At 44.1% G+C, this 15,724-nt stretch overlaps 1 long non-coding RNA gene across 1 annotated transcript in view; it reads right to left on the bottom strand.

The window, feature by feature from the left end:
* LOC125634588 (uncharacterized) overlaps nucleotides 1-15,724 on the bottom strand; it is a 79,220-nt gene that overhangs the window by 38,987 nt on the left and 24,509 nt on the right. Inside the window, exon 3 of the long non-coding RNA XR_007355965.2 lies at nucleotides 6,666-6,790. This is a non-coding gene — a long non-coding RNA (uncharacterized LOC125634588). The remainder of the gene's footprint in view (nucleotides 1-6,665; nucleotides 6,791-15,724) is intronic.

Below are 15,724 nucleotides of genomic sequence, written 5' to 3'. Positions count from 1 at the left end.
GAGGGGCATTGCTGGCACATGATGGCATATATCACATTGGTAGATGTGCAGGTGAACGAGCCTCTGACAGTGTGGCTGATGTGATTAGGCCCTATGATGGTGTCCCCTAAATAGATATGTGGACACAGTTGGCAACAGGCTTTGTTGCAAGGATAGGTTCCTGGGTTAGTTTTTTTGTTGTGTGGTGTGTGGTTGCTGGTGAATATTTGCTTCAGGTTGGGGGGCTTTCTGTAAGCAAGGACTGGCCTGCACTGCATGCATCCGATGAAGTGGGCTGTAGCTCATGAAAGCTTATGCTCAAATAAATTTGTTAGTCTCTAAGGTGCCACAAGTACTCCTGTTCTTTTTGCGGATACAGACTAACATGGCTGCTATTCTGAAATGTTTTATACTGGGAACTGGCAGCGCAGCTCTTGATGATCCAGGGAGATGAAAGCCCATTCACAGATGCAATGTGACTTAATGGTGCAAGGTTAAGCCCTAACTTCCTATCTAACTATAATACCGGGTACTCACTCTAGTTACTTCTCTGGCTGAGCTGTTGGGAGACTGATGCAGGCAAGTAGGTCTTCCTGGGGATTGATGGAGAGGGACTAACTGCCTAATCCCTTCTGGAACAGTGCTGACAATCTTTAAAATGTGGAAGCCGTAGGTGCAAATGTAAGCAGATCAGGTATCTGGATCCAATATCCTGGATCTGGTGTTGGCGGCCCACATGGGAAACAGGCTGCAGGTGGTGGCTGGAGAGATGAACTGTCTCCTCCTTTTGCTGGCAGCCTGGGGGCAGGAGGAGTGGACTGTCTCCTCCTGAGGCTTTTCTGCAGGCTGAACTTAGCCTGGAAGTGCTGTGCTGGCTGGCTAGCTGTGCTTCACTCCCCAGCTGGGCTCTGACACATGGAGGGAAACCAGAACTATTCATAGCCTCCCTCGTGCTTTCCCTGGCATCCAGGGCTCTTCACAGGGTCAGAAACTGCTTGCAGTCTGCCTGACTGTCTTCTGCCCTAACTGGCTGCTGGGGACAGCTGTTGTCTTCTGCCTCCCATTGGTTGAGGGAGTAGGGTTGCCAGGTGAGTGGGGGAGGGTAGCACCCCACAGCCTCTTCTTCCCTCCTGCTGTTGGGGAAGTCAACAGGGCAGGACTATGTTGTGGCAGGCCCAAAATGTATGTCTCTTCTCTTGGAGTACAGTCCCCTTTACATCAGTTAACTCCCATTTAAGAAATACACTCAACAGTTAGGATACTCTAACTAATACAGAATGCTGCAGCATGTTGCCTCAGCAACACAGGCTATTATGAGCACATCATACCTATTCTCTGCTCCGTACAGTGGCTTCCTGTTGAATTTTGAATCAAGTTCAAGGTCTCAGTGCCTCCTTAATCTCTGGGATGAAGAGCATGGTCTACAGCTACGGTCCTCTGTCACAATGCAACTCTCTAAAATAAGGGGTAAAGCTCATCTGTGCTGGCAATAAACTTTCTCACTGGTGGTCCAAGACTGTAATGAACTCCCTCAAGAACAGTGGATCATCACAAACCTCACTACTTTCTGCTCCAAGTGCAAGATGCATGTCTTTGACCTACATTCTCTCACATAACAGCAACATGTATGCATTAAAAAAAAACAACAACAAAAAAACAACAACCAAGAAACAAAAAAATCCTACCAAAACAAGACATTCCACTACACTATACAAACTTCTCCACCCCCTCCCCATCCTTTGTACTGTGGTGATGAGAGCAGTATGAGAACCTATGTGAACAGAGTAGAATAGGTAGGGAGGAATATAGGATTGTCCCGGTCTAATTTAAATGAAAGTTAAATGAAAGTGCTTTGTCTTTATTTTATTTTTTTTTTTACCTTGGGATAGCTCACATACGTTAGTTACCCTGAGGTAAAAAAATACACCTTTTTTCAATAGTGAAGAAAAGGCCCAATAAACTTGGGCTCTGTTAGACCAAGTGGGGGAGTGAAATATTGAATCAAAGGCCCATCCACAGGTAGCACCTTTCCTTCAGTTCTCAGCTATCCAAATATAGAAACTCTGAGGAAAGAGTGACCCAGGTGAATGCAGTTGTCACAGTGGCAATAGTGAAAGTGTGGTGTCCTGTCCTTTCAAATGTTTGAGCATTTCTCCATCCCCAGTGAAAAGCCTTACTTGTGTGTTGTTTCAGGTTTGCTGCAAGCACAATATAGGTTCCCATAGAAGCTAGCTGTATTCAAATGAGCTCCTCTGTGTCCATCTCCTTCTCTGCTTGGTCTATATATAATATTTGGCAATGAACGATTTCTATCCCACAAGTGTCCAGTGCTGCCTCTGACTGAAGAAGAAGTAGAAAAAGTAAGCAAATAATACCATAAAGAGGGGGGAGTTCACCTGGAGGCACAAAGTGACAGACTGCTGCTTTTGCTGCTGGGACAGTGGGAGCCAACCAGCTAGAGAGGGGAAGTAGGCAAATAAAAACAGAACAAAGGAATAGGCTGGTGCCTGGAGCTACTGCAAACAAACTACCGTGGAGGAGTTTCCTGCTGTTGCTGCCTAGCTGCTACAGAAACAAAGCGGGGGTGGGGGGCGGGAGCAGCAATATTTACTAACACTTGCAAGCAGTCAGGAAGGCTTAGTCCACACTCAGAGTTTATAGCCAGCAGAGGGAGCTCAAGTAGAGCCAAAGGAAGAATTCTGCAGTCTGCAGTGTTGGCACACAGCCAGAAGAGGCAGATAAAGCACGGACAGCACTCGAACAACAACAACAAAAGCAAAAAGAAAAGGAGGACTTGTGGCACCTTAGAGACTAACCAATTTATTTGAGCATGAGCTTTCGTGAGCTACAGCTCACTTCATCGGATGCATACTGTGGAAACAACAAAAGCAGTTTCCCTGTGGCAGAGAAGACACCCAGGAGGCTTGAAGTCCAACTGGAGAGTGGACAAAATGGCAAATTTTGTGTGCACTGTTGGTGAATTTGATGACAAACATGAACCACACCTTGAATATTTTAAGCAATTTGTAATCTTCCAGACAGAAAATCAGTTCGACCTTGCTGACAGTGATGGGTCCAAAGGCATACAGACTGCTATGTGACCTATTTTTTCCAATTGTGAGGGGAACTGCCACATATGATGCAAGTTACTGCAGAAATGAGGAACATTTTCATCCGATCCCATTAATGATAACACAATGATATCAGTTCCATCAGCAACATCAGGGAAGTGGAGAGTCAGTAGCACAGTTAGTTGCTGCTTTAAGGAAGCTATCAGAGCATTGTCAATTCAGACAAACTTTAAGTAATGCCCTGAATAACCAATGAGTCTCTGGACTATGCAATGACCAAGTTCAGAAGAAGTTTATTCACTTACATTCACTTACATTCAAGAAGGCAGTTGAAGTAGTAGTTGCAATGGAAACTGCAGAGAAGGATTCTCTGGAATTTAGTATGAACCAAGAAGTTCGTCTTATGAATTGGAAGACAGAAGACCACAGGAATGTAAGGAATTTCCATGGGGCCATTGTGCACAAACTATGCACTCTGAGAAGTATTGTGGGACATGCCAGGTTATTTGCAGAACATGCCAGAAGAAAGGACACATTGCCGTGACCTGTCACACAGTTCAGTGACCAGCAACGCAGAACACCCATCCATCCAAGAAGACACCTATGAAGACTGAACCTAAGAAAAGATGGAAGTCAGGAATTCATGATGTGGAAGAAAGACAAGACCTCTTGTGACACTGGCCAAGATCAACCACTACATGTTTTTGGAAGCTAGAGTCAGAGAGGGCCTCTGGGTCACACTCTTGATTGAAGGAGTTTGTACAAGAATGAAGCTTGATACTGGAGCGCTGTTTCATTAATTTCTGCATCTATCTATCACCAGACTTTGTCACAACTTCCTCTGGAAGAAACCTCCATGGTTCTGAAGATGTATACTGGATAAAAGTTGGTCCATGATTGAAAGAAAATATACACCATTATCTGGAAGATCTTGAGAAGCTCAAGGTGAATTGGTCTGAGACCAAGGCAATCACAAAAGCACTTTGAAATCTTCAAGAAATACTGGGCAGACACTCCTAAGGTTTTGAAAACAAGGTTGGACAGATGAGTAATGTGTCAGTGAAGCTCACTGTTAAGTCTGACAGGCAGTCAAAATATTGCAAGGCCAGAGTTGTGCTTTATGCTCTGATGTCTCTGGTAGAAGGTGATTTGGACAGTTTAATGAACATCAGTTTAGTGTCACCAGTTTCACACAGTGAGTGGGCTATAACCATCATACCAGTGGTCAAAAAGGATAACTCAGTCTGAATTTGTGGAGATTTCAAAGGGACACCAAACCCAGTTTTAGGTGCAGATCAGTATCCACTACTTTGTGTTGAAGGTTTGTTTGCTGCTCTTAGTGGAGAATAGCATTTCACAAAATTGGATTTGCTCAATGCATACCTGTAAATGGAGATTGATCCCACGTCTCACAAATATCTCACAATCAATTCTCAAAAAGGTTTATGTTGTTACAACATATTGTGTTTCGGTATCACATTGGCACCTGCTCTGTTCCAGAAAGCCATGTATGCAATCCTGAAAGAACTGAACAGAGTTCAGTGCTTTTTGGATTACATCCTTGTTACAGGAAAGGATCAAGCGGATCCTCTTCAAAATTCAACTGCTGTCTTGAAATGTTTGGAAGGCCATGGACTGAGAGTACATCAAAACAAATGTGAGCTTTTCAAACCTCTGGTTGCATACCTTGGACATGGAACTGATGCCACAGTCTTAAGGAAATCATCAGAGAAAGAGAAGGAAAGTCTTGAAGCACCATTGCCAGAGAACGTGACAATTATGTTTATTTTTAGGACTGCTTAATTACTATAGTAAATTTCTGTCTAATCTCGCATTGGAACCTTTACATGCACTCTTATAAGGAAAGGGTAAATGGAAATGGACTATACAGAGCATGAGTGTGGATTTAAGGAAGCAAAGAAACTGTTGACATCAGCTGTTGACATCTTACACACTTTGATAGTTTGCTGCTGTTGCAATTGGCTTGTAATGCTTTACCATATAGAGTGGGTGCACTTCTTTCCCACATTTTTCCTGATGGCATCAAGAAACCAATTGCCTTTGCATTGCAAATACTCACCACTCCTGAGAAGAACTATGTTCAAATAGAGCAAGAAGCTCTCACCGTTATCTTCAGAATTTGGAAGTTCCATACCTATCCGTTTGGTAGACATTTTACCTTACTGATGGATCATTGCCTGTTAATTTCAATTTTGGGGCAGAAACATGGAATTCTATCATTAGCTGCTGCTCATATGCAACAATGGGCATTGCTATTTTCAGCTCCTTCCTATACTATTCAATTCTATAAAGTCACTCGGCATGGAATGCTGAGAGGCTGTTGCGCCTGCCATGCCCAAGTTCTCATTAACCCAAAAAAACTTCAGGCGAAGTGTTCAATCTCAGTGTGATGGGTGGGTTGCCCATCACTACCACAGACATCAACAAAGAAACAGTTAAGGATGATGTGCTTTTTCTTGTGAAGGGAATGGTACTAGAAGGTACAGTGCTGGATTAAAAGAATCCCCAATTTACACAACTTGTGTCACATCAACATGAATTTTCTGTGAATCATGGTTTCATCTTATAGGGAATGTGAGTGATCATTCTAAAATCACTTCAATCTCAGGTTTTGGAAGCTCTTCACTAAGGTCATTTTGGCATTGTACAGATGAAGGCAATAGCCCGAAGTCATGTCTGGTGGCTAGAGATTGACAAAGATATTGAGAGGAAGGCAAAGTGCTGTACTATACATCAACAAATTCAGCATGATCCTGGCCCAGCTCATTTACACCTTTGGTTGTGGCCTCTGACCCCTTGGACACATATTCATGTGGGCTTTGCCAGATCTTTAAAAGGTTATCAGGGTTTGCTTGTAGTTGACACCCATTCAAAATGGCCAGAAGTTTTCAGAATGACTTCTACTACACTACAACAATCATTGGACATCTTCATACCCTGTTTAGCCAATTTGGCTTCCAATTACAGTTAGTGAGTGACAATGGACTATAATTCTGTTCTGAAGAATTTAAAGTTTCCTAGCCTCAAATAAAATTCAGAATATACATTCTGCTCCATATCATCCTGCTACAAATGGACCATCAGGACCCTGTATACAAACACATAAGTTTACCTTATGAGCTAACAAGTCTATTTTGATTCATCAGCAGCAATTGGACAATTTCTTGCTTGTCTACAGGAGCACACTACATGTTACTACCCAGGAGTCACCTGAAACCCTTTTCTTGAAGCGGACTTTGCATACCTATTGGGACCTGCTGCATCCTGTAGCCAAATCCCAAGCTATGCAAATTGATTGATAACATTCTTTTCAAGTAGGAGACTTAGTGGGGACTTGTAATTATGGCTGTACAGTAAAATGGGTATCTGGAGAACTTTAAAATGTGTTGGACTTGTTTCATTTGTGGTAAAACTATTTGATGGTATTTTATGGAAATAACATATGAACCAGTTACAGCCTCAACAAGTACCAGAGTCTAGGGATGTTCCAGTAAGACTTTCTGTTCTTTCAATTGAACTTTTTTTCCATTGCAACTTCTAATTTTGATGACTTGGTGAAAGAAACTTTAGTACCATATCCAGTTGATTCCATACCAGATCCAGTAGATGCTGTACCAGATCCAGTTGATTCCTTACCACCAAATGTTCCTGTTGGTCAGGACACAACTGTACCACGACCAGCATGTTATCCCAAGAGAATGCGAAAACCAGTTGTGCACCTGAAATTATAAATTGTTTAGTTAGTGACTTGCTATTCCAGGGCAAAATAATCCCTTGCAATTTTAGTTAGGTTATATGGTGTTTTTGGTTAGCCATGTCAACGATAATGGGTATATATTTGAAAAAAATTTAGAGTAGGATGGAGGATTGTGATAACTTGTCCCTTTAAATATTTGAGCCCTCCCTCCTCCCCAGTGAAAAGCCACACTTTTGTGTTGTTTTAGTTTTGTTGCAAGAATAATAAAGGTTTTCACAGCATCTAGCTGTGCTTAAATGAGCTCCTCTGTGTTTATCTCCTTCTCTGTTAGGTCCAAAAATGTAACAGAAAAAGAGAGGGACAAATTCTGATTTCACTTCCCCCAAGGTAAATGAGGAGTAACTTTACTGAAACCAGTAGATTAACACCCTTGTAAAAATAAGTGTGATATGAGAACAATTTACCATAGTCTCGTAGGTAGGTGAGCTGTAAATCATACTGGTCTTATATTTCAGAGTAGTATTTCTTGGAGTATAATTTTCTTATATATGAATTTTTTAAATTTGAAACTGTGTTTGCACGTTATTATTTAGGGGGCTCTGGAACTAGTTCTCTCGTAGTCAAAACAAGGTACATCTGTGACTGGGAGTTAAAGAGTCTGAAAAAACTTTTCTTTTTGCAAAATTGGCAGCTTGTCAGCTGTAAAGAATTACAGATATTTTCAAGGATTTCTGCAGAAAAGGAACACACTAATAACATAGAATCATAGAATCATAGAAGATTAGAGTTGGAAGATTAACAGATTCCCCCCCTTTAACTTGTTTAACACTCAGCACCCTTACTTACCTTTAACTTAATTTCATTAGTTCATTTATTTTAATAGAGATACCTTGATATTTAAAAAATGGCTAGTTTATAGCAAGGCCTAGCTGAGAATATTTGAATACACTCTGTGGAATGACTGATATAAAACAAATTATATTTGTTACGTACAGTATACGAGGCCCAAATTTTGCCCAGCTGAGAGTTATATTGTCCCTTCCCTCAGTTGAGTGGGTGGGCCTTTTGTTTTGGGTGGGTTTAGGCCCACCCTTTCCCAGGATTCAAATAGGCTTGAGGCTCATGTTGGCGAATTGCCAGGAGCCTGAGGCCTGTGGCCTGCATTTAATTTTCATCAAACGGAACAGCTTGCAAAATAGAACGTTGCGTGCTGAGTGCTGTGAAGCTAAGTTTAGGGCTGCTTCCTGTTGCCAGAGCCACCGGAGCATGCTAGAGTTCACTATGATTGGGTCCTTCATTTTCAACTGATTTGGGGGACTGCTCCATAAACAAGTTTGTCAGATTTATGATTACCTCCAATTTCAGAGAGTTAGCTACTGAGAGCCAGACATTTTGTTCGGGTTTGTTTGTACCAAGCTAAGGGCACAAATGGTTATAATGCATGCGAGAGCTTATAGAATTTTTTTAAAACATTTAACCAAAAAATGAGGAGAATTTTTGCAATTTTTTTTGGATGAACTCTATTATTAGCCAGAGTTAACTCTTAGAGCTTGGGTTGAAAGATTTTGCTTTCTGTCTAATATGGAACTCACAGTATATGCCCTCATCACCATATTATATAAGCGCTTCTCAATGTGATATGGAGATTTTTCAACTCGGAGCTGTTTGAAATTCTGATTGTCTCTTTTATTAAACATTTTGAAAGAAAAATCAACAGTTTTTCAGATTTTTAAGGGTTTTTTTTAACCCTTTTTCTGATTTTTTTTTATCCCAGTGAAACATAAAGAGGAAAATAATGAAGAAAAGGATAAAAAAACAAACAAACAAAAAAACCTCTTTCACTTTTTACCTGTTTCCACTGGGAAAAGTGTGTTGTTATATATATATATATATATATATATATATATATATATAAAGTGAGGAGCAGTGTTACTTTTAAATGTGAGCTTGTGTTTTTCCTACTTTTTCCTTATTTTTTACATGTTTTCCATTTTTTTTCCACAGGAACAAGTGAGCTGTAGCTCACGGAAGCTTATGCTCAAATAAATTTGTTAGTCTCTAAGCTGCCACAAGTACTCCTTTTCTTTTTAAAGGAAATGAATGGCAGAGTGTTCTCTCACTTTCATTAACCCCCTTTAAAAAAAAGGGGTGGGAGGATAGAAACATTTGTTTTCTCACTGTTTCAGAACAAAACAAAGAATTAAAAAAAAAATTGACTCCCTCCCCCCTCCAAAAAAATCCATTCTGAGTTTTTTCAAAATAATCCATTCAGAGTTTTTTTTTCAAAAAAATTCAAATAAACCCCATTTTCAAGTATTTTTTTTTTAATTTTAGAAAAATCAATACTATTTCATTTGCTTCTTCTGATGGTAGTTGTGGAACCCACCCCTTCCCACCCCAGAGTTTCAGTCCACAGTCATCATAATGTGCAATGAGATCAGGAACGATATTGATCTTCTTTCCCATATGAAACCATCCCAGACACTTCTTTGAGATCCTTTTACATCTCTGTGCATCCCACTGAAGAAGTCAGTGCTGAGAAAGCACCTTTAAGGGATATCATTCCACTCATCTACTAGATGAAATCAGGGTAAAGGCCAAAATCCCTGTTGATTTCAGTGCGTGAAGGATCAGATAACAAATGAAGGAAAAGTCAGAAACCAGACAGAGCATGTCTTACATCAGTAATAGTTGAGAATTCCTTTGCAGTCTTCCTTCCGTCCACTCCTACATAGACAAGTTTCATCAAAAAAAATTTGCTAAGGTTAGAAAATCTCTTGAATGAGCCATGCTCCAGTTTTGAATTACCTGGAACAATGTAAGTTTTTTCCACTGAAACCATGTAAAACATGTTGTTGTTGTTGTTTTAATTTCACTATTTATTCAGCTTTAACCAGTATTTTTTTTTTTATAGTCTGGGATCCTTTTTTAAATGAGAAATTAAAGAGATACTCAAGAAGTGAGAATCTCATGCAAATGGAAACCAAAGAGGCTAACAAAAAGTGAAACTGATAAAGTTAGGGCCAGACCCACAAAGGTATTTAGGTATCTACCTGCTTCTTTAGGAAATTAAGTTCACTAGTTAGACTCCACTGACCCACAAATCCTCTGCTCAGCAGCCTCGTAAACCCACAGACACTGAAGCTTCTACCAGTCAGCATTTGCAAAGCCACTGAAGCATTGATGCTGCCCTACAGCCAACAAGCTACTCAGAACCCTAATTCAAGCCAAAGGTCCTGGAGGCCCTGAAGAGGGATTCTCAGACACAGCAGGGGAACACTGACTTTGCTAGTGGGGCCTGATCCTGTTGGCATGTTCCGAACACATTTAAGAACTGATATCTGTCACACTAGACAGCTGGGGGCAAGCACGTTGGGAATTTTTCAATGTGTGTGTTCATTCAGGCAGTTAAGGTAGTTAAGTGGGACATTGGAGACCTGAGTTCAAATTCTTGCTCCAAAATAGTCGGGGGACTGGGGGGGGGTTGATGTTGGATCACCTACATCCCATGTAACCACCAGGGATATAGGTGACCCAACCACCCTTGCTATTGGCCATTCTAGGGTTTTAATCTCTCTTGTTTTTTCATTAGCAAGGTCTGGGTTTCAGCTAGTAGGGAATGGGCTGTCTAAGCAGCTGACCTGGCTTAGGCACCTAACACCAGGATCCTGAGTGGAGGGAGGCACCTAAAGTCCAGATCAATGGGAGTTAGGCCCCTAAATATCTTTGAGGAGCTGGACCTAATTCCCTTTCCTCTGCACTTCACTCCTGGCTAGCTTAGGGGACTGCTTGCTGGCTTCTGAGTTTCCCTTACGTAGGTGAGTAACTCTCCCTATGCATTGTATGGGGAGCCTGAGTGCCTAACTCAGGGCTTAGCATTCCACTTAGCTGGTAGGGCACTTAGGGTATGCTACACAGCCCATCAGAAGAAGCTTCCCAGCCCAGGTTGACAGACTTGGGTAAATGGGGCTCACACCAGCATTCAAAAAATAACTGTGTAGACAGCTCTTTGAAGTTGAGACATGGGCTCTGAAGCCGAGGGAGAGGGTAAGTTTCAGAGTCAGAGCTGCAAGTGCAAAGTAAGAACAAAATCTTTGGTGTAGGCAGGAAATCTGAACTGAACCACTACATCTTTTTCAGGGTCATCTATGAAGGTTTTTAAAGATCAGAGACAAGTCTAAAGAGGTCACAGGTTGGTTGGTCTGTATATCTGTTATACCATCTGAATGTTCTTTGAGCCAAGCAGTGTAATTTTTTCTCATCTCTATTTTTCTGCTACTCTGTGAAAAATTTACTTCTTATTGTGTTTCTAATTATGATTTCAATACTTACTGAGTGATGGAAACAGCTGTACTGCTCCATAAAGGCAGTAGCCAAAATATTAAATTATATTTTATTGGGTTTTACTGCTATTATAAAGAGTGAGAAAGAATAAAAGCCTCACTAATTTACTAGCATCTATTCCAAAAAGGCCAAATTTTTAAACATTTAAAAAGAGATTTCTGAATGGGAAACAAGTTCCTTGATTTTATGCATTCATTCCACTGTATGGTGATATTATTGCCTAAAGGCAAAGTGATGTAACAGAGTTATTGCCAAAGAAAACACATGCAATGTATTATTAACATAGGCCTTGGTTCAGCAAGGTACTTAAAGTATATGCCTACTATGTGAGTATCCCATTGATTTCAATGGGACTATTAAGGTGATTAAAATTAGGCTGTTCCTAAGTACCTTATTGATTTGTGGCCAGAGAGGATAGGCCAGACTTAAAGGCATGTCAACAATGACATCATCATAACTTGAAGGTGTATATATGAGATTTCAAAATGCTTTAGTGTGACAGCTGCACTGGTAAAGCTAAGGCATTTGGGGCTAGAACCACAAAGGGATTTAGGCACCTGATACTTCAGGCACCTAAATCCAAAATTTAGGTCTTAAAAAATCCCTGCTCAGCTGCTTCCTAACTCTGTAAAGTCCCTAGACACCAAATTTCCACTGGTAAAGTTCCCAAGGTGCCTGCTAATATGCCTCTGAGCATGAGCACAGCCATCTCAGTCTAGGCACCCAGACCCCTAAACCCCAGTGAGATCTTCTAGCTAGATATTTGGCCTGTGTGGCACAGTGCTACTAGAAAAGCCCTTAATCAGCTCCTGCCACCCCTACCCCCACCCCAATCAGGGGGAATGAATTGGGGCTGGGTAAATAGCCAGTGCTTACCTAGGAACTGCCTGCACCTGCCAGCCTCATTAGCAGGAGCTAAAAGGCTAGGAGGAAGTGAAAGCAGGGGGGGGGGGGTGCAGAGGAGGAGGAGGAGGAGGAGGAGGAGAAGAAGAAGAAGAAGAAGAAGAAGAAGAAGAAGAAAACGAAAACGAAAACGAAAACAAAACAACGACAATGATGACTAGAAGGAAGGAGCCAGTCAGTCTGTTTGTTGCTGGTCAGGCCTGTGTGAGGCCAAGCTGTGTAAATAGTGCAAAAGTGGTGGTGGAAATGGACACTAAATAAAGAGCATGGGTGTTGCACCAGCTTGGAGCGTCCCTGAGTCTTTAAGGAGCAGGGCCAAGGGGCTGAATCTAACAGGTTGCAGCATGCATCCTGTTACATGTTGGGGCTTGTCCAGGATTTGAAATCACTGCTAGGGAGTGGCAACTTAAGCATGGTGGGAACTGTGCAGTGGCTCGCAAAGCAGCAAGAGGAGCTGCAGAAAATCCTGCAGGCCTTTCAGCAGTCCCACCAGGCTGAGAGACAGGCCTTACTCGCTTGGCAGGCCAAGCAACAAAAGACCCTCCAGAACTTCATCAGGGAGCAGGGCAGGGTACAGCAGCAGCTCCTGAACCGGTTGGTGACTCCTCCGGGAGGTGATGGCAGCCATGCACCAGGGTTGGGGCTCCATAAGATGGGCCCTGCCGATAACCCTGATGCCTTCCTGTGCACTTTTGAATGGGTAGCCAGGGGTGCCGGATGGGACAAGGAGACTGGGGCCTAAAACTAGCCCCTCATCTTGCCAGAAAGGCGCAGGCTGCCTACATGGCCCTAACTAATGAACAGGCCAAAGATTATGAGGCAGTGAAGGCGGCAGTTATGGACCAGATGGGACGGTCAGACGAAAAGTACCAGCCGAAGTTTCAGGCGGTACGTTGGACGGGGTTTGCAGCCCTGCACTTTTGCCCAGAAGCTCACAGACTGGGCCACACAGTGGTTAAGACCCAATACCCAAACGGTGGGAGAGATAATGGACCGGGTGATCCTAGAACAATTTGTGCAGGGCCTCCTGGAACACATGAAAGTCTGGGTCCGGTGGCACCAGCCAAATATGGTAGAGGCCGCTGTCAGACTGACTGAGGAATATGTGGAGGCAGACTTTCCTCGAAAATAGGGGCAGATCTGGACTGGGGGAAGAAACTCCAAGAACACCTCACCCCAGGAGAGGCCCCGAGAGAAAGAAAGAGGAGATTAAGGGGGCCCCTAGTCGCCCGGGGAAGTTGGTCTGTTGGCGATGTGGGCAGCAGGGATACAAATGTCAGGACTGCCCAGAAATGGAATGCGGGCTAGCCAAATTTTGTGGCTGGGCGAATGGTGGTGGGAAGAAGCAGGGTCGAGGACTGGCCATCATCCCCGTGTGGGTGGGGAGGAAGCCCCAGAAGGGCTTAGTGGACACGGCCTCGGACTGCACCCTTGTTCAAAGAGGGCTGGTGAAACCACAATGGTTTGTCCCTGGGGTGCGAATGATGCTCGAGTGCATCCGTAGGGATTGGAGGCCCTGCCCCATAGACCAAGTGCCCCTGGAGGTTGGGGACTGGTTTGCCTGGCAATGGGTGGGGGTGGTAAAGGGATTGCTGTACCTTGTGGTCCTGGGGACAGATTGGGGCCCTGTCCCAAAGGGTAAAGGACGCAGTGGGAGGGGACCCTCCAGCTGGAAGATAGGGGAGACCCCATTGAAGGGAGGGAAAACCCTACTTCCCTCAGCCCCAGCGAGGAGGAGGACCCAGGTCCCCTGAGGACAGAGCAAAATCCTAGAAAACAAAGCCTGAGTGAAAACATGAGGGAACAAGGGATCAAAGGAGTGCCCCGCTATCGAAAGCCCCAGAAAGGAGGTCCAAGGACAAGGAGGGGAAGGCCCCAGGGAATGCCTGGAGATAGAACCTCCAGAAGGGGAGAGCCAGTCTCCCCTGTGCCGGACAACTGCGCCTGAGGCCCCAGGCAGCCGGGGGGGAGGTCCGGACCCACCTGGCTTCCCTGCCAGACAACAAGAGGGAGCAGCCAGTAGAGTGACTGAAAGGCTGCGACTGGTGCAAGGATCAGTGGGCAGCTGTAGATCTGTGGGGCAGTCCACCCCCTTCCCAGTGTGCCTTTTGTGGATGGGGGATGGACAAACCCCATAAGGAAGACCCTGGGGACCTCCCAGGGGGCAGCAGTGGGCCTCCCTGAAGCAACCTCTGGGGCAGGAGGAGAAGGGGCCAAACCAGGCCCGCCCTGGTGGTTGCTTCATGGGGGAGGTGTGTGGCAGGGTGCTGCTAGAAAAGCCCTTAATCAGCCCCTGTACCCCAGCCCCAATCAGGGGGAATGGACTGGGGCTGGGTAAATAGCCAGTGCTTGCCTGGGAACTGCCTGGACCTGCCAGCCTCACTAGCAGGAGCTAAAAGGCTGGGAGGAAGTAGAAGAAGGGGGCTGTAGATCAGGAGGGGAAGGTCAGTCTCAGAGGGAGGAAGGAGCCTACTGGTCTGTTGCTGGTCAGGCCTGCGTAATGCCAAGCCATGTAAATAGCTTGTAAATAGTGGGCAACTGGTGGGGGGAAATGGACACAAAATAAAGAGTACGGGTGTTGCACCATCTTGGAGTGTCCCTGATTCTTTAAGGAGCGGGGCCAAGGGGCTGAATCCAACGGAGCACGGCATGCACACCGTTACAGCCTGCCTATCTCACATGCGGGGACCTATCTAATAGTGTTCTTGGATGCTGTGTACCAAATGAGCTCCACACAAAACAATGCTAGAGAAGGTGCCCCTTTCTAACCTTTAGGCCTGTAGTTAGAGCACTCACCCAGAACGTAGGATCCCAAGGTTCAATCTCCCTCTATCTGACAGGAGCAGGGATTTGAACTTGTGTCAAACTTAATATTGTCCTTGCACTGGTTATATAAATAATTAAATATGGTTTGGGCTACAGACACTCTCCTAGAATGTCACTTTCCCAAGAAGCCTGGGAAACAAGCAGGGAGAACTGGAAGTCCTGGCACAGTCAAGGAATTATGATTTGATTGGAATAACAGAGACTTGGTGGGATAACTCACATGACTGGAGTACTGTCATAAATGGATATAAACTGTTCAGGAAGGACAGGCAAGGCAGAAAAGGTGGGGGAATTGCATTGTATGTTAAGAGAGCAGTATGACTGCTCAGAGCTCTGGTATGAAACTGCAGAAAAACCTGAGTGTCTCTAGATTAAGTTTAGAAGTGTGAGCAACAAGGGTGATGTCGTGGTGGGAGTCTGCTATAGACCACCGGATCAGGGGGATGAGGTGGACGAGGCTTTCTTCCAGCAACTAACAGAAGTTACTAGATTGCAGGCCCTGGTTCTCATGGGAGACTTCAATCACCCTGATATCTGCTGGGAGAGCAATACAGTGGTGCACAGACAATCCAGGAAGTTTTTGGAAAGTGTAGGGGACAATTTCCTGGTGCAAGTGCTGGAGGAACCAACTAGGGGCAGAGCTCTTCTTGACCTGCTGCTCACAAACCGGAAAGAATTAGTAGGGGAAGCAAAAGTGGATGGGAACCTGAGAGGCAGTGACCATGAGATGGTTGAGTTCAGGATCCTGACACAGGGAAGAAAGGAGAGCAGCAGAATACGGACCCTGGACTTCAGAAAAGCAGACTTTGACTCCCTCAGGGAACTGATGGGCAGGATCCCCTGGGAGAATAACATGTGGGGGAAAGGAGTCCAGGAGATCTGG

Source organism: Caretta caretta, chromosome 3 (assembly GCF_965140235.1).
Source record: "Caretta caretta isolate rCarCar2 chromosome 3, rCarCar1.hap1, whole genome shotgun sequence".
NCBI lineage: Eukaryota > Metazoa > Chordata > Testudines > Cheloniidae > Caretta > Caretta caretta.
The sequence above is the reverse complement of the archived record's forward strand: the minus strand, read 5'-3'. Positions and strand labels throughout refer to the sequence as shown.